This window comes from Hyla sarda, unplaced genomic scaffold (assembly GCF_029499605.1).
Source record: "Hyla sarda isolate aHylSar1 unplaced genomic scaffold, aHylSar1.hap1 scaffold_2163, whole genome shotgun sequence".
Lineage (NCBI taxonomy): Eukaryota > Metazoa > Chordata > Amphibia > Anura > Hylidae > Hyla > Hyla sarda.
In genome coordinates, this window is record NW_026608832.1 from 12,798 (window position 1) to 37,779 (window position 24,982).

The 24,982-nt window shown below is 46.2% G+C and overlaps 11 non-coding genes across 11 annotated transcripts; all 11 read left to right on the forward strand.

The window, feature by feature from the left end:
• Positions 1-1,712: 1,712 nt before the first annotated feature.
• Positions 1,713-1,903, forward strand: LOC130319763 (U2 spliceosomal RNA). Its single transcript, XR_008865842.1, has one exon. It is a non-coding gene; the product is annotated as a U2 spliceosomal RNA (small nuclear RNA).
• A 2,076-nt stretch (positions 1,904-3,979) lies between these two features.
• On the forward strand, positions 3,980-4,170 carry LOC130319764 (U2 spliceosomal RNA). The gene has a single exon (XR_008865843.1). It is a non-coding gene; the product is annotated as a U2 spliceosomal RNA (small nuclear RNA).
• Positions 4,171-6,248: 2,078 nt separating this feature from the next.
• LOC130319766 (U2 spliceosomal RNA) lies at positions 6,249-6,439 on the forward strand. Its single transcript, XR_008865844.1, has one exon. It is a non-coding gene; the product is annotated as a U2 spliceosomal RNA (small nuclear RNA).
• Positions 6,440-8,519: 2,080 nt separating this feature from the next.
• Positions 8,520-8,710, forward strand: LOC130319767 (U2 spliceosomal RNA). The gene has a single exon (XR_008865845.1). It is a non-coding gene; the product is annotated as a U2 spliceosomal RNA (small nuclear RNA).
• A 2,090-nt stretch (positions 8,711-10,800) lies between these two features.
• On the forward strand, positions 10,801-10,991 carry LOC130319768 (U2 spliceosomal RNA). Its single transcript, XR_008865846.1, has one exon. It is a non-coding gene; the product is annotated as a U2 spliceosomal RNA (small nuclear RNA).
• A 2,073-nt stretch (positions 10,992-13,064) lies between these two features.
• On the forward strand, positions 13,065-13,255 carry LOC130319769 (U2 spliceosomal RNA). The gene has a single exon (XR_008865847.1). It is a non-coding gene; the product is annotated as a U2 spliceosomal RNA (small nuclear RNA).
• A 2,083-nt stretch (positions 13,256-15,338) lies between these two features.
• On the forward strand, positions 15,339-15,529 carry LOC130319770 (U2 spliceosomal RNA). The gene has a single exon (XR_008865848.1). It is a non-coding gene; the product is annotated as a U2 spliceosomal RNA (small nuclear RNA).
• Positions 15,530-17,600: 2,071 nt separating this feature from the next.
• On the forward strand, positions 17,601-17,791 carry LOC130319771 (U2 spliceosomal RNA). The gene has a single exon (XR_008865849.1). It is a non-coding gene; the product is annotated as a U2 spliceosomal RNA (small nuclear RNA).
• Positions 17,792-19,888: 2,097 nt separating this feature from the next.
• LOC130319781 (U2 spliceosomal RNA) lies at positions 19,889-20,079 on the forward strand. The gene has a single exon (XR_008865858.1). It is a non-coding gene; the product is annotated as a U2 spliceosomal RNA (small nuclear RNA).
• A 2,084-nt stretch (positions 20,080-22,163) lies between these two features.
• Positions 22,164-22,354, forward strand: LOC130319779 (U2 spliceosomal RNA). The gene has a single exon (XR_008865856.1). It is a non-coding gene; the product is annotated as a U2 spliceosomal RNA (small nuclear RNA).
• Positions 22,355-24,437: 2,083 nt separating this feature from the next.
• Positions 24,438-24,628, forward strand: LOC130319772 (U2 spliceosomal RNA). The gene has a single exon (XR_008865850.1). It is a non-coding gene; the product is annotated as a U2 spliceosomal RNA (small nuclear RNA).
• The last annotated feature ends 354 nt before the right edge of the window (positions 24,629-24,982 follow it).

A 24,982-nucleotide genomic window follows, 5' to 3' on the forward strand; every position in this document is an offset into this window, starting at 1 on the left:
CGCCACACCCCTACCCCTTAATTCCCTGGTTGAACTTGATGGACATATGTCTTTTTTCGACCGTACTAACTATGTAACTATGTAACATAACATGGGGGGGGGGGTCTCCTGGCTGTTCACACAGGTGTGTCATTGCTGTACATTGACCATGCATTGCTTCTGTGGTATTGCAAAGGCAAAGACAAATGCTTCCAGCCATCCATTGCACTAATGGATTGGTCATCAGCTGGCTGTCTATGTCCCGCATCAATATAGACCAAAGTACAGAGGGTTAGGCTATGCTATTGTGCACCTACCTGATGCATCAGAAGGTGCGAGGCCCTTGCTAAATTCTGTGCACAGACTTTGAGATCTATGCTTTAGACTGTATCTAAACCTGCTCCAACATGGACTGACATTCTGGCCTACTTTCAGCCGATGCGACTTGTCTGTCGCTGAACAGTCGCTTTTTATGTATTCAGCACCTATGTATAATGTTGTAAAAATGCTCTAGAAGCTAAAGTCGCAGAAATGTCACACATATTTGGCCTGCAACTTTCTGTGCGACAAATTCAGACAGGAAAAATCAGTATAAATCCTTAGAAAATTATCCCCCAGTGTCTCCATCTGCTGGCGGTATTGAATAAGCATTGCTGCAGATGGGGTATGCATTAGACGAAAAAAAAGAAGAAAAAGAAGAATAATACGCCCAGAAAAGAGGCGAAAAGGAGAAAAACGTAAAAAAACGTGAAAAAAAAGTAAGAGGAAGAGAAGGGAAAAAAAGGTGGAAATGGGTTTAAAAGTGATTTCGGCGGAGAAATATATATATATATATATATATATATATATATATATATATACGCGCACACACACACATATATATAAACGTATTCTCCGTTGAGATATTGCAGCCGCTGCTGTGTCCAGGCCCAGGAGCCTTAGCACTGTGCTGTGATGTCACTCAATACCACTGACATCACTAGGTGTAAACAACATCTCTCCTTTGCTGTGTATGTGACTATGGAGCTGTTTGGTGATGTCGTCTATTATGGCCTTCATAGAAGCAACAGGAGATTGTTGCATCCATCTAGAACCCTCAGAACTACAGTGCTATGATGTCACTCACTTCCACAGGCCTTGCAGAGTGTAAACAACAACAACCCAGCTTTGTTGTGTATGTAACCATAGGGATTTGTGATGTCACCTAGAACCTTCACAGCAGCGACAGCTTTATGAGGAGCATCAGCACTGCTCTGCCTGAGCAGAACCATCACCGCCATAGGTTGTCAAATAACCCGGGTTTAACCCACACAGGTAAGTCCAATGGGGTGCAGGCATGTCCTCTATGCTTACAGCTTCCCGTGGGTGTTGGTTTGATACCGTTTGGGGACAGCCAAGGAGGCATCTGCAGGCAACAAAGGTAGGTGTGTGCTTGTGTGTGTGTTTCCTATGCAGATCCTAAGCCCAGTGTCACATGCAAGTAGGAGGAGTAAGAAGGGTTCCTGGCAAATCCGGGTTATGGATTGCATTTAAAAAGGCCCCGTGGGAGTGCAATGGGCCCCTGTCTTGCTGCTTAGCAATAATGGTATGGGTTTAGGTTCTGCTGTGTGTACTGGTGGTTGACTGCCCCCCAGCCCAGAGTGTGCATGGAAAATTGTCTGGCAGCCTCCCTGACAGCAAGCAGTGATAGTGCCCATGAAGGGGACCTTGTTGGGCCCGCCCCTTTCACGGTTATCGCTTCTCGGCCTTTTGGCTAAGATCAAGTGTAGTATCTGTTCTTATCAGTTTAATATCTGATACGTCCCCTATCTGGGGACCATATATTAAATGGATTTTTGAGAACGGGGGCCGATTTCGAAGCTTGCTTCCGTCGCCCTATGCATTGACCCGATATGGCAGTATCTTCGGGTACAGTGCACCACCCCCTTACAGGGTTAAAAAGAAAGATTCCTACTTTCATTGCTACCTGCTTGCTGGCTAGCCAGCTAGCCAGCCCTGTGGGCCTTGCTGCTGCTGCTGCTGCTGCAGCCAAAAAACAAAAGGTGGTGCTGCTGCTGCTTCTGCTTCTGCTTGTGTCTGGCCGCTGTTGGAGCGTCCAGGCACAGGACTTCTGCTGCTGCTGACTAAATGGCCTCCTTAATTGGATCATTTGAGTAGCCAGCACACCTGTGCAGGTAGGGCATGACATGATAGGCAGCTGCCTTGATAGATAGCGGGTGGGTGCTGAATGTTCCTAATTGACAAAATAAGATTAATGCTTATGAAGAAATATAAAATCTCATCCCTTCCCCAATATCGCGCCACACCCCTACCCCTTAATTCCCTGGTTGAACTTGATGGACATATGTCTTTTTTCGACCGTACTAACTATGTAACTATGTAACATAACATGGGGGGGGGGGTCTCCTGGCTGTTCACACAGGTGTGTCATTGCTGTACATTGACCATGCATTGCTTCTGTGGTATTGCAAAGGCAAAGACAAATGCTTCCAGCCATCCATTGCACTAATGGATTGGTCATCAGCTGGCTGTCTATGTCCCGCATCAATATAGACCAAAGTACAGAGGGTTAGGCTATGCTATTGTGCACCTACCTGATGCATCAGAAGGTGCGAGGCCCTTGCTAAATTCTGTGCACAGACTTTGAGATCTATGCTTTAGACTGTATCTAAACCTGCTCCAACATGGACTGACATTCTGGCCTACTTTCAGCCGATGCGACTTGTCTGTCGCTGAACAGTCGCTTTTTATGTATTCAGCACCTATGTATAATGTTGTAAAAATGCTCTAGAAGCTAAAGTCGCAGAAATGTCACACATATTTGGCCTGCAACTTTCTGTGCGACAAATTCAGACAGGAAAAATCAGTATAAATCCTTAGAAAATTATCCCCCAGTGTCTCCATCTGCTGGCGGTATTGAATAAGCATTGATGCACTGATGGGGTATGCATTAGACGAAAAAAAAGAAGAAAAAGAAGAATAATACGCCCAGAAAAGAGGCGAAAAGGAGAAAAACGTAAAAAAACGTGAAAAAAAAGTAAGAGGAAGAGAAGGGAAAAAAAGGTGGAAATGGGTTTAAAAGTGATTTCGGCGGAGAAATATATATATATATATATATATATATATACGCGCACACACACACATATATATAAACGTATTCTCCGTTGAGATATTGCAGCCGCTGCTGTGTCCAGGCCCAGGAGCCTTAGCACTGTGCTGTGATGTCACTCAATACCACTGACATCACTAGGTGTAAACAACATCTCTCCTTTGCTGTGTATGTGACTATGGAGCTGTTTGGTGATGTCGTCTATTATGGCCTTCATAGAAGCAACAGGAGATTGTTGCATCCATCTAGAACCCTCAGAACTACAGTGCTATGATGTCACTCACTTCCACAGGCCTTGCAGAGTGTAAACAACAACAACCCAGCTTTGTTGTGTATGTAACCATAGGGATTTGTGATGTCACCTAGAACCTTCACAGCAGCGACAGCTTTATGAGGAGCATCAGCACTGCTCTGCCTGAGCAGAACCATCACCGCCATAGGTTGTCAAATAACCCGGGTTTAACCCACACAGGTAAGTCCAATGGGGTGCAGGCATGTCCTCTATGCTTACAGCTTCCCGTGGGTGTTGGTTTGATACCGTTTGGGGACAGCCAAGGAGGCATCTGCAGGCAACAAAGGTAGGTGTGTGCTTGTGTGTGTGTTTCCTATGCAGATCCTAAGCCCAGTGTCACATGCAAGTAGGAGGAGTAAGAAGGGTTCCTGGCAAATCCGGGTTATGGATTGCATTTAAAAAGGCCCCGTGGGAGTGCAATGGGCCCCTGTCTTGCTGCTTAGCAATAATGGTATGGGTTTAGGTTCTGCTGTGTGTACTGGTGGTTGACTGCCCCCCAGCCCAGAGTGTGCATGGAAAATTGTCTGGCAGCCTCCCTGACAGCAAGCAGTGATAGTGCCCATGAAGGGGACCTTGTTGGGCCCGCCCCTTTCACGGTTATCGCTTCTCGGCCTTTTGGCTAAGATCAAGTGTAGTATCTGTTCTTATCAGTTTAATATCTGATACGTCCCCTATCTGGGGACCATATATTAAATGGATTTTTGAGAACGGGGGCCGATTTCGAAGCTTGCTTCCGTCGCCCTATGCATTGACCCGATATGGCAGTATCTTCGGGTACAGTGCACCACCCCCTTACAGGGTTAAAAAGAAAGATTCCTACTTTCATTGCTACCTGCTTGCTGGCTAGCCAGCTAGCCAGCCCTGTGGGCCTTGCTGCTGCTGCTGCTGCAGCCAAAAAACAAAAGGTGGTGCTGCTGCTGCTTCTGCTTCTGCTTGTGTCTGGCCGCTGTTGGAGCGTCCAGGCACAGGACTTCTGCTGCTGCTGACTAAATGGCCTCCTTAATTGGATCATTTGAGTAGCCAGCACACCTGTGCAGGTAGGGCATGACATGATAGGCAGCTGCCTTGATAGCGGGTGGGTGCTGAATGTTCCTAATTGACAAAATAAGATTAATGCTTATGAAGAAATATAAAATCTCATCCCTTCCCCAATATCGCGCCACACCCCTACCCCTTAATTCCCTGGTTGAACTTGATGGACATATGTCTTTTTTCGACCGTACTAACTATGTAACTATGTAACATAACATGGGGGGGGGGGGGGGGGGGGTCTCCTGGCTGTTCACACAGGTGTGTCATTGCTGTACATTGACCATGCATTGCTTCTGTGGTATTGCAAAGGCAAAGACAAATGCTTCCAGCCATCCATTGCACTAATGGATTGGTCATCAGCTGGCTGTCTATGTCCCGCATCAATATAGACCAAAGTACAGAGGGTTAGGCTATGCTATTGTGCACCTACCTGATGCATCAGAAGGTGCGAGGCCCTTGCTAAATTCTGTGCACAGACTTTGAGATCTATGCTTTAGACTGTATCTAAACCTGCTCCAACATGGACTGACATTCTGGCCTACTTTCAGCCGATGCGACTTGTCTGTCGCTGAACAGTCGCTTTTTATGTATTCAGCACCTATGTATAATGTTGTAAAAATGCTCTAGAAGCTAAAGTCGCAGAAATGTCACACATATTTGGCCTGCAACTTTCTGTGCGACAAATTCAGACAGGAAAAATCAGTATAAATCCTTAGAAAATTATCCCCCAGTGTCTCCATCTGCTGGCGGTATTGAATAAGCATTGCTGCACTGATGGGGTATGCATTAGACGAAAAAAAAGAAGAAAAAGAAGAATAATACGCCCAGAAAAGAGGCGAAAAGGAGAAAAACGTAAAAAAACGTGAAAAAAAAGTAAGAGGAAGAGAAGGGAAAAAAAGGTGGAAATGGGTTTAAAAGTGATTTCGGCGGAGAAATATATATATATATATATATATATATATACGCGCACACACACACATATATATAAACGTATTCTCCGTTGAGATATTGCAGCCGCTGCTGTGTCCAGGCCCAGGAGCCTTAGCACTGTGCTGTGATGTCACTCAATACCACTGACATCACTAGGTGTAAACAACATCTCTCCTTTGCTGTGTATGTGACTATGGAGCTGTTTGGTGATGTCGTCTATTATGGCCTTCATAGAAGCAACAGGAGATTGTTGCATCCATCTAGAACCCTCAGAACTACAGTGCTATGATGTCACTCACTTCCACAGGCCTTGCAGAGTGTAAACAACAACAACCCAGCTTTGTTGTGTATGTAACCATAGGGATTTGTGATGTCACCTAGAACCTTCACAGCAGCGACAGCTTTATGAGGAGCATCAGCACTGCTCTGCCTGAGCAGAACCATCACCGCCATAGGTTGTCAAATAACCCGGGTTTAACCCACACAGGTAAGTCCAATGGGGTGCAGGCATGTCCTCTATGCTTACAGCTTCCCGTGGGTGTTGGTTTGATACCGTTTGGGGACAGCCAAGGAGGCATCTGCAGGCAACAAAGGTAGGTGTGTGCTTGTGTGTGTGTTTCCTATGCAGATCCTAAGCCCAGTGTCACATGCAAGTAGGAGGAGTAAGAAGGGTTCCTGGCAAATCCGGGTTATGGATTGCATTTAAAAAGGCCCCGTGGGAGTGCAATGGGCCCCTGTCTTGCTGCTTAGCAATAATGGTATGGGTTTAGGTTCTGCTGTGTGTACTGGTGGTTGACTGCCCCCCAGCCCAGAGTGTGCATGGAAAATTGTCTGGCAGCCTCCCTGACAGCAAGCAGTGATAGTGCCCATGAAGGGGACCTTGTTGGGCCCGCCCCTTTCACGGTTATCGCTTCTCGGCCTTTTGGCTAAGATCAAGTGTAGTATCTGTTCTTATCAGTTTAATATCTGATACGTCCCCTATCTGGGGACCATATATTAAATGGATTTTTGAGAACGGGGGCCGATTTCGAAGCTTGCTTCCGTCGCCCTATGCATTGACCCGATATGGCAGTATCTTCGGGTACAGTGCACCACCCCCTTACAGGGTTAAAAAGAAAGATTCCTACTTTCATTGCTACCTGCTTGCTGGCTAGCCAGCTAGCCAGCCCTGTGGGCCTTGCTGCTGCTGCTGCTGCAGCCAAAAAACAAAAGGTGGTGCTGCTGCTGCTTCTGCTTCTGCTTGTGTCTGGCCGCTGTTGGAGCGTCCAGGCACAGGACTTCTGCTGCTGCTGACTAAATGGCCTCCTTAATTGGATCATTTGAGTAGCCAGCACACCTGTGCAGGTAGGGCATGACATGATAGGCAGCTGCCTTGATAGCGGGTGGGTGCTGAATGTTCCTAATTGACAAAATAAGATTAATGCTTATGAAGAAATATAAAATCTCATCCCTTCCCCAATATCGCGCCACACCCCTACCCCTTAATTCCCTGGTTGAACTTGATGGACATATGTCTTTTTTCGACCGTACTAACTATGTAACTATGTAACATAACATGGGGGGGGGGGGGGGGGGGGTCTCCTGGCTGTTCACACAGGTGTGTCATTGCTGTACATTGACCATGCATTGCTTCTGTGGTATTGCAAAGGCAAAGACAAATGCTTCCAGCCATCCATTGCACTAATGGATTGGTCATCAGCTGGCTGTCTATGTCCCGCATCAATATAGACCAAAGTACAGAGGGTTAGGCTATGCTATTGTGCACCTACCTGATGCATCAGAAGGTGCGAGGCCCTTGCTAAATTCTGTGCACAGACTTTGAGATCTATGCTTTAGACTGTATCTAAACCTGCTCCAACATGGACTGACATTCTGGCCTACTTTCAGCCGATGCGACTTGTCTGTCGCTGAACAGTCGCTTTTTATGTATTCAGCACCTATGTATAATGTTGTAAAAATGCTCTAGAAGCTAAAGTCGCAGAAATGTCACACATATTTGGCCTGCAACTTTCTGTGCGACAAATTCAGACAGGAAAAATCAGTATAAATCCTTAGAAAATTATCCCCCAGTGTCTCCATCTGCTGGCGGTATTGAATAAGCATTGCTGCACTGATGGGGTATGCATTAGACGAAAAAAAAGAAGAAAAAGAAGAATAATACGCCCAGAAAAGAGGCGAAAAGGAGAAAAACGTAAAAAAACGTGAAAAAAAAGTAAGAGGAAGAGAAGGGAAAAAAAGGTGGAAATGGGTTTAAAAGTGATTTCGGCGGAGAAATATATATATATATATATATATATATATATACGCGCACACACACACATATATATAAACGTATTCTCCGTTGAGATATTGCAGCCGCTGCTGTGTCCAGGCCCAGGAGCCTTAGCACTGTGCTGTGATGTCACTCAATACCACTGACATCACTAGGTGTAAACAACATCTCTCCTTTGCTGTGTATGTGACTATGGAGCTGTTTGGTGATGTCGTCTATTATGGCCTTCATAGAAGCAACAGGAGATTGTTGCATCCATCTAGAACCCTCAGAACTACAGTGCTATGATGTCACTCACTTCCACAGGCCTTGCAGAGTGTAAACAACAACAACCCAGCTTTGTTGTGTATGTAACCATAGGGATTTGTGATGTCACCTAGAACCTTCACAGCAGCGACAGCTTTATGAGGAGCATCAGCACTGCTCTGCCTGAGCAGAACCATCACCGCCATAGGTTGTCAAATAACCCGGGTTTAACCCACACAGGTAAGTCCAATGGGGTGCAGGCATGTCCTCTATGCTTACAGCTTCCCGTGGGTGTTGGTTTGATACCGTTTGGGGACAGCCAAGGAGGCATCTGCAGGCAACAAAGGTAGGTGTGTGCTTGTGTGTGTGTTTCCTATGCAGATCCTAAGCCCAGTGTCACATGCAAGTAGGAGGAGTAAGAAGGGTTCCTGGCAAATCCGGGTTATGGATTGCATTTAAAAAGGCCCCGTGGGAGTGCAATGGGCCCCTGTCTTGCTGCTTAGCAATAATGGTATGGGTTTAGGTTCTGCTGTGTGTACTGGTGGTTGACTGCCCCCCAGCCCAGAGTGTGCATGGAAAATTGTCTGGCAGCCTCCCTGACAGCAAGCAGTGATAGTGCCCATGAAGGGGACCTTGTTGGGCCCGCCCCTTTCACGGTTATCGCTTCTCGGCCTTTTGGCTAAGATCAAGTGTAGTATCTGTTCTTATCAGTTTAATATCTGATACGTCCCCTATCTGGGGACCATATATTAAATGGATTTTTGAGAACGGGGGCCGATTTCGAAGCTTGCTTCCGTCGCCCTATGCATTGACCCGATATGGCAGTATCTTCGGGTACAGTGCACCACCCCCTTACAGGGTTAAAAAGAAAGATTCCTACTTTCATTGCTACCTGCTTGCTGGCTAGCCAGCTAGCCAGCCCTGTGGGCCTTGCTGCTGCTGCTGCTGCAGCCAAAAAACAAAAGGTGGTGCTGCTGCTGCTTCTGCTTCTGCTTGTGTCTGGCCACTGTTGGAGCGTCCAGGCACAGGACTTCTGCTGCTGCTGACTAAATGGCCTCCTTAATTGGATCATTTGAGTAGCCAGCACACCTGTGCAGGTAGGGCATGACATGATAGGCAGCTGCCTTGATAGCGGGTGGGTGCTGAATGTTCCTAATTGACAAAATAAGATTAATGCTTATGAAGAAATATAAAATCTCATCCCTTCCCCAATATCGCGCCACACCCCTACCCCTTAATTCCCTGGTTGAACTTGATGGACATATGTCTTTTTTCGACCGTACTAACTATGTAACTATGTAACATAACATGGGGGGGGGGGGGGGGGGGGGGGTCTCCTGGCTGTTCACACAGGTGTGTCATTGCTGTACATTGACCATGCATTGCTTCTGTGGTATTGCAAAGGCAAAGACAAATGCTTCCAGCCATCCATTGCACTAATGGATTGGTCATCAGCTGGCTGTCTATGTCCCGCATCAATATAGACCAAAGTACAGAGGGTTAGGCTATGCTATTGTGCACCTACCTGATGCATCAGAAGGTGCGAGGCCCTTGCTAAATTCTGTGCACAGACTTTGAGATCTATGCTTTAGACTGTATCTAAACCTGCTCCAACATGGACTGACATTCTGGCCTACTTTCAGCCGATGCGACTTGTCTGTCGCTGAACAGTCGCTTTTTATGTATTCAGCACCTATGTATAATGTTGTAAAAATGCTCTAGAAGCTAAAGTCGCAGAAATGTCACACATATTTGGCCTGCAACTTTCTGTGCGACAAATTCAGACAGGAAAAATCAGTATAAATCCTTAGAAAATTATCCCCCAGTGTCTCCATCTGCTGGCGGTATTGAATAAGCATTGCTGCACTGATGGGGTATGCATTAGACGAAAAAAAAGAAGAAAAAGAAGAATAATACGCCCAGAAAAGAGGCGAAAAGGAGAAAAACGTAAAAAAACGTGAAAAAAAGTAAGAGGAAGAGAAGGGAAAAAAAGGTGGAAATGGGTTTAAAAGTGATTTCGGCGGAGAAATATATATATATATATATATATATATATATATATATATACGCGCACACACACACATATATATAAACGTATTCTCCGTTGAGATATTGCAGCCGCTGCTGTGTCCAGGCCCAGGAGCCTTAGCACTGTGCTGTGATGTCACTCAATACCACTGACATCACTAGGTGTAAACAACATCTCTCCTTTGCTGTGTATGTGACTATGGAGCTGTTTGGTGATGTCGTCTATTATGGCCTTCATAGAAGCAACAGGAGATTGTTGCATCCATCTAGAACCCTCAGAACTACAGTGCTATGATGTCACTCACTTCCACAGGCCTTGCAGAGTGTAAACAACAACAACCCAGCTTTGTTGTGTATGTAACCATAGGGATTTGTGATGTCACCTAGAACCTTCACAGCAGCGACAGCTTTATGAGGAGCATCAGCACTGCTCTGCCTGAGCAGAACCATCACCGCCATAGGTTGTCAAATAACCCGGGTTTAACCCACACAGGTAAGTCCAATGGGGTGCAGGCATGTCCTCTATGCTTACAGCTTCCCGTGGGTGTTGGTTTGATACCGTTTGGGGACAGCCAAGGAGGCATCTGCAGGCAACAAAGGTAGGTGTGTGCTTGTGTGTGTGTTTCCTATGCAGATCCTAAGCCCAGTGTCACATGCAAGTAGGAGGAGTAAGAAGGGTTCCTGGCAAATCCGGGTTATGGATTGCATTTAAAAAGGCCCCGTGGGAGTGCAATGGGCCCCTGTCTTGCTGCTTAGCAATAATGGTATGGGTTTAGGTTCTGCTGTGTGTACTGGTGGTTGACTGCCCCCCAGCCCAGAGTGTGCATGGAAAATTGTCTGGCAGCCTCCCTGACAGCAAGCAGTGATAGTGCCCATGAAGGGGACCTTGTTGGGCCCGCCCCTTTCACGGTTATCGCTTCTCGGCCTTTTGGCTAAGATCAAGTGTAGTATCTGTTCTTATCAGTTTAATATCTGATACGTCCCCTATCTGGGGACCATATATTAAATGGATTTTTGAGAACGGGGGCCGATTTCGAAGCTTGCTTCCGTCGCCCTATGCATTGACCCGATATGGCAGTATCTTCGGGTACAGTGCACCACCCCCTTACAGGGTTAAAAAGAAAGATTCCTACTTTCATTGCTACCTGCTTGCTGGCTAGCCAGCTAGCCAGCCCTGTGGGCCTTGCTGCTGCTGCTGCTGCAGCCAAAAAACAAAAGGTGGTGCTGCTGCTGCTTCTGCTTCTGCCTGGCCGCTGTTTGAGCGTCCAGGCACAGGACTTCTGCTGCTGCTGACTAAATGGCCTCCTTAATTGGATCATTTGAGTAGCCAGCACACCTGTGCAGGTAGGGCATGACATGATAGGCAGCTGCCTTGATAGCGGGTGGGTGCTGAATGTTCCTAATTGACAAAATAAGATTAATGCTTATGAAGAAATATAAAATCTCATCCCTTCCCCAATATCGCGCCACACCCCTACCCCTTAATTCCCTGGTTGAACTTGATGGACATATGTCTTTTTTTGACCGTACTAACTATGTAACTATGTAACATAACATGGGGGGGGGGGTCTCCTGGCTGTTCACACAGGTGTGTCATTGCTGTACATTGACCATGCATTGCTTCTGTGGTATTGCAAAGGCAAAGACAAATGCTTCCAGCCATCCATTGCACTAATGGATTGGTCATCAGCTGGCTGTCTATGTCCCGCATCAATATAGACCAAAGTACAGAGGGTTAGGCTATGCTATTGTGCACCTACCTGATGCATCAGAAGGTGCGAGGCCCTTGCTAAATTCTGTGCACAGACTTTGAGATCTATGCTTTAGACTGTATCTAAACCTGCTCCAACATGGACTGACATTCTGGCCTACTTTCAGCCGATGCGACTTGTCTGTCGCTGAACAGTCGCTTTTTATGTATTCAGCACCTATGTATAATGTTGTAAAAATGCTCTAGAAGCTAAAGTCGCAGAAATGTCACACATATTTGGCCTGCAACTTTCTGTGCGACAAATTCAGACAGGAAAAATCAGTATAAATCCTTAGAAAATTATCCCCCAGTGTCTCCATCTGCTGGCGGTATTGAATAAGCATTGCTGCACTGATGGGGTATGCATTAGACGAAAAAAAAGAAGAAAAAGAAGAATAATACGCCCAGAAAAGAGGCGAAAAGGAGAAAAACGTAAAAAAACGTGAAAAAAAAGTAAGAGGAAGAGAAGGGAAAAAAAGGTGGAAATGGGTTTAAAAGTGATTTCGGCGGAGAAATATATATATATATATATATATATATATATATATATATACGCGCACACACACACATATATATAAACGTATTCTCCGTTGAGATATTGCAGCCGCTGCTGTGTCCAGGCCCAGGAGCCTTAGCACTGTGCTGTGATGTCACTCAATACCACTGACATCACTAGGTGTAAACAACATCTCTCCTTTGCTGTGTATGTGACTATGGAGCTGTTTGGTGATGTCGTCTATTATGGCCTTCATAGAAGCAACAGGAGATTGTTGCATCCATCTAGAACCCTCAGAACTACAGTGCTATGATGTCACTCACTTCCACAGGCCTTGCAGAGTGTAAACAACAACAACCCAGCTTTGTTGTGTATGTAACCATAGGGATTTGTGATGTCACCTAGAACCTTCACAGCAGCGACAGCTTTATGAGGAGCATCAGCACTGCTCTGCCTGAGCAGAACCATCACCGCCATAGGTTGTCAAATAACCCGGGTTTAACCCACACAGGTAAGTCCAATGGGGTGCAGGCATGTCCTCTATGCTTACAGCTTCCCGTGGGTGTTGGTTTGATACCGTTTGGGGACAGCCAAGGAGGCATCTGCAGGCAACAAAGGTAGGTGTGTGCTTGTGTGTGTGTTTCCTATGCAGATCCTAAGCCCAGTGTCACATGCAAGTAGGAGGAGTAAGAAGGGTTCCTGGCAAATCCGGGTTATGGATTGCATTTAAAAAGGCCCCGTGGGAGTGCAATGGGCCCCTGTCTTGCTGCTTAGCAATAATGGTATGGGTTTAGGTTCTGCTGTGTGTACTGGTGGTTGACTGCCCCCCAGCCCAGAGTGTGCATGGAAAATTGTCTGGCAGCCTCCCTGACAGCAAGCAGTGATAGTGCCCATGAAGGGGACCTTGTTGGGCCCGCCCCTTTCACGGTTATCGCTTCTCGGCCTTTTGGCTAAGATCAAGTGTAGTATCTGTTCTTATCAGTTTAATATCTGATACGTCCCCTATCTGGGGACCATATATTAAATGGATTTTTGAGAACGGGGGCCGATTTCGAAGCTTGCTTCCGTCGCCCTATGCATTGACCCGATATGGCAGTATCTTCGGGTACAGTGCACCACCCCCTTACAGGGTTAAAAAGAAAGATTCCTACTTTCATTGCTACCTGCTTGCTGGCTAGCCAGCTAGCCAGCCCTGTGGGCCTTGCTGCTGCTGCTGCTGCAGCCAAAAAACAAAAGGTGGTGCTGCTGCTGCTTCTGCTTCTGCTTGTGTCTGGCCGCTGTTGGAGCGTCCAGGCACAGGACTTCTGCTGCTGCTGACTAAATGGCCTCCTTAATTGGATCATTTGAGTAGCCAGCACACCTGTGCAGGTAGGGCATGACATGATAGGCAGCTGCCTTGATAGCGGGTGGGTGCTGAATGTTCCTAATTGACAAAATAAGATTAATGCTTATGAAGAAATATAAAATCTCATCCCTTCCCCAATATCGCGCCACACCCCTACCCCTTAATTCCCTGGTTGAACTTGATGGACATATGTCTTTTTTCGACCGTACTAACTATGTAACTATGTAACATAACATGGGGGGGGGGGTCTCCTGGCTGTTCACACAGGTGTGTCATTGCTGTACATTGACCATGCATTGCTTCTGTGGTATTGCAAAGGCAAAGACAAATGCTTCCAGCCATCCATTGCACTAATGGATTGGTCATCAGCTGGCTGTCTATGTCCCGCATCAATATAGACCAAAGTACAGAGGGTTAGGCTATGCTATTGTGCACCTACCTGATGCATCAGAAGGTGCGAGGCCCTTGCTAAATTCTGTGCACAGACTTTGAGATCTATGCTTTAGACTGTATCTAAACCTGCTCCAACATGGACTGACATTCTGGCCTACTTTCAGCCGATGCGACTTGTCTGTCGCTGAACAGTCGCTTTTTATGTATTCAGCACCTATGTATAATGTTGTAAAAATGCTCTAGAAGCTAAAGTCGCAGAAATGTCACACATATTTGGCCTGCAACTTTCTGTGCGACAAATTCAGACAGGAAAAATCAGTATAAATCCTTAGAAAATTATCCCCCAGTGTCTCCATCTGCTGGCGGTATTGAATAAGCATTGCTGCACTGATGGGGTATGCATTGGACGAAAAAAAAGAAGAAAAAGAAGAATAATACGCCCAGAAAAGAGGCGAAAAGGAGAAAAACGTAAAAAAACGTGAAAAAAAAGTAAGAGGAAGAGAAGGGAAAAAAAGGTGGAAATGGGTTTAAAAGTGATTTCGGCGGAGAAATATATATATATATATATATATATATATATATATATATATATACGCGCACACACACACATATATATAAACGTATTCTCCGTTGAGATATTGCAGCCGCTGCTGTGTCCAGGCCCAGGAGCCTTAGCACTGTGCTGTGATGTCACTCAATACCACTGACATCACTAGGTGTAAACAACATCTCTCCTTTGCTGTGTATGTGACTATGGAGCTGTTTGGTGATGTCGTCTATTATGGCCTTCATAGAAGCAACAGGAGATTGTTGCATCCATCTAGAACCCTCAGAACTACAGTGCTATGATGTCACTCACTTCCACAGGCCTTGCAGAGTGTAAACAACAACAACCCAGCTTTGTTGTGTATGTAACCATAGGGATTTGTGATGTCACCTAGAACCTTCACAGCAGCGACAGCTTTATGAGGAGCATCAGCACTGCTCTGCCTGAGCAGAACCATCACCGCCATAGGTTGTCAAATAACCCGGGTTTAACCCACACAGGTAAGTCCAATGGGGTGCAGGCATGTCCTCTATGCTTACAGCTTCCCGTGGGTGTTGGTTTGATACCGTTTGGGGACAGCCAAGGAGGCATCTGCAGGCAACAAAGGTAGGTGTGTGCTTGTGTGTGTGTTTCCTATGCAGATCCTAAGCCCAGTGTCACATGCAAGTAGGAGGAGTAAGAAGGGTTCCTGGCAAATCCGGGTTATGGATTGCATTTAAAAAGGCCCCGTGGGAGTGCAATGGGCCCCTGTCTTGCTGCTTAGCAATAATGGTATGGGTTTAGGTTCTGCTGTGTGTACTGGTGGTTGACTGCCCCCCAGCCCAGAGTGTGCATGGAAAATTGTCTGGCAGCCTCCCTGACAGCAAGCAGTGATAGTGCCCATGAAGGGGACCTTGTTGGGCCCGCCCCTTTCACGGTTATCGCTTCTCGGCCTTTTGGCTAAGATCAAGTGTAGTATCTGTTCTTATCAGTTTAATATCTGATACGTCCCCTATCTGGGGACCATATATTAAATGGATTTTTGAGAACGGGGGCCGATTTCGAAGCTTGCTTCCGTCGCCCTATGCATTGACCCGATATGGCAGTATCTTCGGGTACAGTGCACCACCCCCTTACAGGGTTAAAAAGAAAGATTCCTACTTTCATTGCTACCTGCTTGCTGGCTAGCCAGCTAGCCAGCCCTGTGGGCCTTGCTGCTGCTGCAGCCAAAAAACAAAAGGTGGTGCTGCTGCTGCTTCTGCTTGTGTCTGGCCGCTGTTGGAGCGTCCAGGCACAGGACTTCTGCTGCTGCTGACTAATTGGCCTCCTTAATTGGATCATTTGAGTAGCCAGCACACCTGTGCAGGTAGGGCATGACATGATAGGCAGCTGCCTTGATAGCGGGTGGGTGCTGAATGTTCCTAATTGACAAAATAAGATTAATGCTTATGAAGAAATATAAAATCTCATCCCTTCCCCAATATCGCGCCACACCCCTACCCCTTAATTCCCTGGTTGAACTTGATGGACATATGTCTTTTTTCGACCGTACTAACTATGTAACTATGTAACATAACATGGGGGGGGGGGGGGGGGTCTCCTGGCTGTTCACACAGGTGTGTCATTGCTGTACATTGACCATGCATTGCTTCTGTGGTATTGCAAAGGCAAAGACAAATGCTTCCAGCCATCCATTGCACTAATGGATTGGTCATCAGCTGGCTGTCTATGTCCCGCATCAATATAGACCAAAGTACAGAGGGTTAGGCTATGCTATTGTGCACCTACCTGATGCATCAGAAGGTGCGAGGCCCTTGCTAAATTCTGTGCACAGACTTTGAGATCTATGCTTTAGACTGTATCTAAACCTGCTCCAACATGGACTGACATTCTGGCCTACTTTCAGCCGATGCGACTTGTCTGTCGCTGAACAGTCGCTTTTTATGTATTCAGCACCTATGTATAATGTTGTAAAAATGCTCTAGAAGCTAAAGTCGCAGAAATGTCACACATATTTGGCCTGCAACTTTCTGTGCGACAAATTCAGACAGGAAAAATCAGTATAAATCCTTAGAAAATTATCCCCCAGTGTCTCCATCTGCTGGCTGTATTGAATAAGCATTGCTGCACTGATGGGGTATGCATTAGACGAAAAAAAAGAAGAAAAAGAAGAATAATACGCCCAGAAAAGAGGCGAAAAGGAGAAAAACGTAAAAAAACGTGAAAAAAAAGTAAGAGGAAGAGAAGGGAAAAAAAGGTGGAAATGGGTTTAAAAGTGATTTCGGCGGAGAAATATATATATATATATATATATATATATATATATATACGCGCACACACACACATATATATAAACGTATTCTCCGTTGAGATATTGCAGCCGCTGCTGTGTCCAGGCCCAGGAGCCTTAGCACTGTGCTGTGATGTCACTCAATACCACTGACATCACTAGGTGTAAACAACATCTCTCCTTTGCTGTGTATGTGACTATGGAGCTGTTTGGTGATGTCGTCTATTATGGCCTTCATAGAAGCAACAGGAGATTGTTGCATCCATCTAGAACCCTCAGAACTACAGTGCTATGATGTCACTCACTTCCACAGGCCTTGCAGAGTGTAAACAACAACAACCCAGCTTTGTTGTGTATGTAACCATAGGGATTTGTGATGTCACCTAGAACCTTCACAGCAGCGACAGCTTTATGAGGAGCATCAGCACTGCTCTGCCTGAGCAGAACCATCACCGCCATAGGTTGTCAAATAACCCGGGTTTAACCCACACAGGTAAGTCCAATGGGGTGCAGGCATGTCCTCTATGCTTACAGCTTCCCGTGGGTGTTGGTTTGATACCGTTTGGGGACAGCCAAGGAGGCATCTGCAGGCAACAAAGGTAGGTGTGTGCTTGTGTGTGTGTTTCCTATGCAGATCCTAAGCCCAGTGTCACATGCAAGTAGGAGGAGTAAGAAGGGTTCCTGGCAAATCCGGGTTATGGATTGCATTTAAAAAGGCCCCGTGGGAGTGCAATGGGCCCCTGTCTTGCTGCTTAGCAATAATGGTATGGGTTTAGGTTCTGCTGTGTGTACTGGTGGTTGACTGCCCCCCAGCCCAGAGTGTGCATGGAAAATTGTCTGGCAGCCTCCCTGACAGCAAGCAGTGATAGTGCCCATGAAGGGGACCTTGTTGGGCCCGCCCCTTTCACGGTTATCGCTTCTCGGCCTTTTGGCTAAGATCAAGTGTAGTATCTGTTCTTATCAGTTTAATATCTGATACGTCCCCTATCTGGGGACCATATATTAAATGGATTTTTGAGAACGGGGGCCGATTTCGAAGCTTGCTTCCGTCGCCCTATGCATTGACCCGATATGGCAGTATCTTCGGGTACAGTGCACCACCCCCTTACAGGGTTAAAAAGAAAGATTCCTACTTTCATTGCTACCTGCTTGCTGGCTAGCCAGCTAGCCAGCCCTGTGGGCCTTGCTGCTGCTGCTGCTGCAGCCAAAAAACAAAAGGTGGTGCTGCTGCTGCTTCTGCTTCTGCTTGTGTCTGGCCGCTGTTGGAGCGTCCAGGCACAGGACTTCTGCTGCTGCTGACTAAATGGCCTCCTTAATTGGATCATTTGAGTAGCCAGCACACCTGTGCAGGTAGGGCATGACATGATAGGCAGCTGCCTTGATAGCGGGTGGGTGCTGAATGTTCCTAATTGACAAAATAAGATTAATGCTTATGAAGAAATATAAAATCTCATCCCTTCCCCAATATCGCGCCACACCCCTACCCCTTAATTCCCTGGTTGAACTTGATGGACATATGTCTTTTTTCGACCGTACTAACTATGTAACTATGTAACATAACATGGGGGGGGGGGGGTCTCCTGGCTGTTCACACAGGTGTGTCATTGCTGTACATTGACCATGCATTGCTTCTGTGGTATTGCAAAGGCAAAGACAAATGCTTCCAGCCATCCATTGCACTAATGGATTGGTCATCAGCTGGCTGTCTATGTCCCGCATCAATATAGACCAAAGTACAGAGGATTAGGCTATGCTATTGTGCACCTACCTGATGCATCAGAAGGTGCGAGGCCCTTGCTAAATTCTGTGCACAGACTTTGAGATCTATGCTTTAGACTGTATCTAAACCTGCTCCAACATGGACTGACATTCTGGCCTACTTTCAGCCGATGCGACTTGTCTGTCGCTGAACAGTCGCTTTTTATGTATTCAGCACCTATGTATAATGTTGTAAAAATGCTCTAGAAGCTAAAGTCGCAGAAATGTCACACATATTTGGCCTGCAACTTTCTGTGCGACAAATTCAGACAGGAAAAATCTGTATAAATCCTTAGAAAATTATCCCCCAGTGTCTCCATCTGCTGGCGGTATTGAATAAGCATTGCTGCACTGATGGGGTATGCATTAGACGAAAAAAAAGAAGAAAAAGAAGAATAATACGCCCAGAAAAGAGGCGAAAAGGAGAAAAACGTAAAAAAACGTGAAAAAAAAGTAAGAGGAAGAGAAGGGAAAAAAGGAAAAAAAGGTGGAAATGGGTTTAAAAGTGATTTCGGCGGAGAAATATATATATATATATATATATATATATATATATATATATATATATACGCGCACACACACACATATATATAAACGTATTCTCCGTTGAGATATTGCAGCCGCTGCTGTGTCCAGGCCCAGGAGCCTTAGCACTGTGCTGTGATGTCACTCAATACCACTGACATCACTAGGTGTAAACAACATCTCTCCTTTGCTGTGTATGTGACTATGGAGCTGTTTGGTGATGTCGTCTATTATGGCCTTCATAGAAGCAACAGGAGATTGTTGCATCCATCTAGAACCCTCAGAACTACAGTGCTATGATGTCACTCACTTCCACAGGCCTTGCAGAGTGTAAACAACAACAACCCAGCTTTGTTGTGTATGTAACCATAGGGATTTGTGATGTCACCTAGAACCTTCACAGCAGCGACAGCTTTATGAGGAGCATCAGCACTGCTCTGCCTGAGCAGAACCATCACCGCCATAGGTTGTCAAATAACCCGGGTTTAACCCACACAGGTAAGTCCAATGGGGTGCAGGCATGTCCTCTATGCTTACAGCTTCCCGTGGGTGTTGGTTTGATACCGTTTGGGGACAGCCAAGGAGGCATCTGCAGGCAACAAAGGTAGGTGTGTGCTTGTGTGTGTGTTTCCTATGCAGATCCTAAGCCCAGTGTCACATGCAAGTAGGAGGAGTAAGAAGGGTTCCTGGCAAATCCGGGTTATGGATTGCATTTAAAAAGGCCCCGTGGGAGTGCAATGGGCCCCTGTCTTGCTGCTTAGCAATAATGGTATGGGTTTAGGTTCTGCTGTGTGTACTGGTGGTTGACTGCCCCCCAGCCCAGAGTGTGCATGGAAAATTGTCTGGCAGCCTCCCTGACAGCAAGCAGTGATAGTGCCCATGAAGGGGACCTTGTTGGGCCCGCCCCTTTCACGGTTATCGCTTCTCGGCCTTTTGGCTAAGATCAAGTGTAGTATCTGTTCTTATCAGTTTAATATCTGATACGTCCCCTATCTGGGGACCATATATTAAATGGATTTTTGAGAACGGGGGCCGATTTCGAAGCTTGCTTCCGTCGCCCTATGCATTGACCCGATATGGCAGTATCTTTGGGTACAGTGCACCACCCCCTTACAGGGTTAAAAAGAAAGATTCCTACTTTCATTGCTACCTGCTTGCTGGCTAGCCAGCTAGCCAGCCCTGTGGGCCTTGCTGCTGCTGCTGCTGCAGCCAAAAAACAAAAGGTGGTGCTGCTGCTGCTTCTGCTTCTGCTTGTGTCTGGCCGCTGTTGGAGCGTCCAGGCACAGGACTTCTGCTGCTGCTGACTAAATGGCCTCCTTAATTGGATCATTTGAGTAGCCAGCACACCTGTGCAGGTAGGGCATGACATGATAGGCAGCTGCCTTGATAGCGGGTGGGTGCTGAATGTTCCTAATTGACAAAATAAGATTAATGCTTATGAAGAAATATAAAATCTCATCCCTTCCCCAATATCGCGCCACACCCCTACCCCTTAATTCCCTGGTTGAACTTGATGGACATATGTCTTTTTTCGACCGTACTAACTATGTAACTATGTAACATAACATGGGGGGGGGGGGTCTCCTGGCTGTTCACACAGGTGTGTCATTGCTGTACATTGACCATGCATTGCTTCTGTGGTATTGCAAAGGCAAAGACAAATGCTTCCAGCCATCCATTGCACTAATGGATTGGTCATCAGCTGGCTGTCTATGTCCCGCATCAATATAGACCAAAGTACAGAGGGTTAGGCTATGCTATTGTGCACCTACCTGATGCATCAGAAGGTGCGAGGCCCTTGCTAAATTCTGTGCACAGACTTTGAGATCTATGCTTTAGACTGTATCTAAACCTGCTCCAACATGGACTGACATTCTGGCCTACTTTCAGCCGATGCGACTTGTCTGTCGCTGAACAGTCGCTTTTTATGTATTCAGCACCTATGTATAATGTTGTAAAAATGCTCTAGAAGCTAAAGTCGCAGAAATGTCACACATATTTGGCCTGCAACTTTCTGTGCGACAAATTCAGACAGGAAAAATCAGTATAAATCCTTAGAAAATTATCCCCCAGTGTCTCCATCTGCTGGCGGTATTGAATAAGCATTGCTGCACTGATGGGGTATGCATTAGACGAAAAAAAAGAAGAAAAAGAAGAATAATACGCCCAGAAAAGAGGCGAAAAGGAGAAAAACGTAAAAAAACTTGAAAAAAAAGTAAGAGGAAGAGAAGGGAAAAAAAGGTGGAAATGGGTTTAAAAGTGATTTCGGCGGAGAAATATATATATATATATATATATATATATATATATATATATATACGCGCACACACACACATATATATAAACGTATTCTCCGTTGAGATATTGCAGCCGCTGCTGTGTCCAGGCCCAGGAGCCTTAGCACTGTGCTGTGATGTCACTCAATACCACTGACATCACTAGGTGTAAACAACATCTCTCCTTTGCTGTGTATGTGACTATGGAGCTGTTTGGTGATGTCGTCTATTATGGCCTTCATAGAAGCAACAGGAGATTGTTGCATCCATCTAGAACCCTCAGAACTACAGTGCTATGATGTCACTCACTTCCACAGGCCTTGCAGAGTGTAAACAACAACAACCCAGCTTTGTTGTGTATGTAACCATAGGGATTTGTGATGTCACCTAGAACCTTCACAGCAGCGACAGCTTTATGAGGAGCATCAGCACTGCTCTGCCTGAGCAGAACCATCACCGCCATAGGTTGTCAAATAACCCGGGTTTAACCCACACAGGTAAGTCCAATGGGGTGCAGGCATGTCCTCTATGCTTACAGCTTCCCGTGGGTGTTGGTTTGATACCGTTTGGGGACAGCCAAGGAGGCATCTGCAGGCAACAAAGGTAGGTGTGTGCTTGTGTGTGTGTTTCCTATGCAGATCCTAAGCCCAGTGTCACATGCAAGTAGGAGGAGTAAGAAGGGTTCCTGGCAAATCCGGGTTATGGATTGCATTTAAAAAGGCCCCGTGGGAGTGCAATGGGCCCCTGTCTTGCTGCTTAGCAATAATGGTATGGGTTTAGGTTCTGCTGTGTGTACTGGTGGTTGACTGCCCCCCAGCCCAGAGTGTGCATGGAAAATTGTCTGGCAGCCTCCCTGACAGCAAGCAGTGATAGTGCCCATGAAGGGGACCTTGTTGGGCCCGCCCCTTTCACGGTTATCGCTTCTCGGCCTTTTGGCTAAGATCAAGTGTAGTATCTGTTCTTATCAGTTTAATATCTGATACGTCCCCTATCTGGGGACCATATATGAAATGGATTTTTGAGAACGGGGGCCGATTTCGAAGCTTGCTTCCGTCGCCCTATGCATTGACCCGATATGGCAGTATCTTCGGGTACAGTGCACCACCCCCTTACAGGGTTAAAAAGAAAGATTCCTACTTTCATTGCTACCTGCTTGCTGGCTAGCCAGCTAGCCAGCCCTGTGGGCCTTGCTGCTGCTGCTGCTGCAGCCAAAAAACAAAAGGTGGTGCTGCTGCTGCTTCTGCTTCTGCTTGTGTCTGGCCGCTGTTGGAGCGTCCAGGCACAGGACTTCTGCTGCTGCTGACTAAATGGCCTCCTTAATTGGATCATTTGAGTAGCCAGCACACCTGTGCAGGTAGGGCATGACATGATAGGCAGCTGCCTTGATAGCGGGTGGGTGCTGAATGTTCCTAATTGACAAAATAAGATTAATGCTTATGAAGAAATATAAAATCTCATCCCTTCCCCAATATCGCGCCACACCCCTACCCCTTAATTCCCTGGTTGAACTTGATGGACATATGTCTTTTTTCGACCGTACTAACTATGTAACTATGTAACATAACATGGGGGGGGGGGGGTCTCCTGGCTGTTCACACAGGTGTGTCATTGCTGTACATTGACCATGCATTGCTTCTGTGGTATTGCAAAGGCAAAGACAAATGCTTCCAGCCATCCATTGCACTAATGGATTGGTCATCAGCTGGCTGTCTATGTCCCGCATCAATATAGACCAAAGTACAGAGGGTTAGGCTATGCTATTGTGCACCTACCTGATGCATCAGAAGGTGCGAGGCCCTTGCTAAATTCTGTGCACAGACTTTGAGATCTATGCTTTAGACTGTATCTAAACCTGCTCCAACATGGACTGACATTCTGGCCTACTTTCAGCCGATGCGACTTGTCTGTCGCTGAACAGTCGCTTTTTATGTATTCAGCACCTATGTATAATGTTGTAAAAATGCTCTAGAAGCTAAAGTCGCAGAAATGTCACACATATTTGGCCTGCAACTTTCTGTGCGACAAATTCAGACAGGAAAAATCAGTATAAATCCTTAGAAAATTATCCCCCAGTGTCTCCATCTGCTGGCGGTATTGAATAAGCATTGCTGCACTGATGGGGTATGCATTAGACGAAAAAAAAGAAGAAAAAGAAGAATAATACGCCCAGAAAAGAGGCGAAAAGGAGAAAAACGTAAAAAAACTTGAAAAAAAAGTAAGAGGAAGAGAAGGGAAAAAAAGGTGGAAATGGGTTTAAAAGTGATTTCGGCGGAGAAATATATATATATATATATATATATATATATATATATATATACGCGCACACACACACATATATATAAACGTATTCTCCGTTGAGATATTGCAGCCGCTGCTGTGTCCAGGCCCAGGAGCCTTAGCACTGTGCTGTGATGTCACTCAATACCACTGACATCACTAGGTGTAAACAACATCTCTCCTTTGCTGTGTATGTGACTATGGAGCTGTTTGGTGATGTCGTCTATTATGGCCTTCATAGAAGCAACAGGAGATTGTTGCATCCATCTAGAACCCTCAGAACTACAGTGCTATGATGTCACTCACTTCCACAGGCCTTGCAGAGTGTAAACAACAACAACCCAGCTTTGTTGTGTATGTAACCATAGGGATTTGTGATGTCACCTAGAACCTTCACAGCAGCGACAGCTTTATGAGGAGCATCAGCACTGCTCTGCCTGAGCAGAACCATCACCGCCATAGGTTGTCAAATAACCCGGGTTTAACCCACACAGGTAAGTCCAATGGGGTGCAGGCATGTCCTCTATGCTTACAGCTTCCCGTGGGTGTTGGTTTGATACCGTTTGGGGACAGCCAAGGAGGCATCTGCAGGCAACAAAGGTAGGTGTGTGCTTGTGTGTGTGTTTCCTATGCAGATCCTAAGCCCAGTGTCACATGCAAGTAGGAGGAGTAAGAAGGGTTCCTGGCAAATCCGGGTTATGGATTGCATTTAAAAAGGCCCCGTGGGAGTGCAATGGGCCCCTGTCTTGCTGCTTAGCAATAATGGTATGGGTTTAGGTTCTGCTGTGTGTACTGGTGGTTGACTGCCCCCCAGCCCAGAGTGTGCATGGAAAATTGTCTGGCAGCCTCCCTGACAGCAAGCAGTGATAGTGCCCATGAAGGGGACCTTGTTGGGCCCGCCCCTTTCACGGTTATCGCTTCTCGGCCTTTTGGCTAAGATCAAGTGTAGTATCTGTTCTTATCAGTTTAATATCTGATACGTCCCCTATCTGGGGACCATATATTAAATGGATTTTTGAGAACGGGGGCCGATTTCGAAGCTTGCTTCCGTCGCCCTATGCATTGACCCGATATGGCAGTATCTTCGGGTACAGTGCACCACCCCCTTACAGGGTTAAAAAGAAAGATTCCTACTTTCATTGCTACCTGCTTGCTGGCTAGCCAGCTAGCCAGCCCTGTGGGCCTTGCTGCTGCTGCTGCTGCTGCAGCCAAAAAACAAAAGGTGGTGCTGCTGCTGCTTCTGCTTCTGCTTGTGTCTGGCCGCTGTTGGAGCGTCCAGGCACAGGACTTCTGCTGCTGCTGACTAAATGGCCTCCTTAATTGGATCATTTGAGTAGCCAGCACACCTGTGCAGGTAGGGCATGACATGATAGGCAGCTGCCTTGATAGCGGGTGGGTGCTGAATGTTCCTAATTGACAAAATAAGATTAATGCTTATGAAGAAATATAAAATCTCAT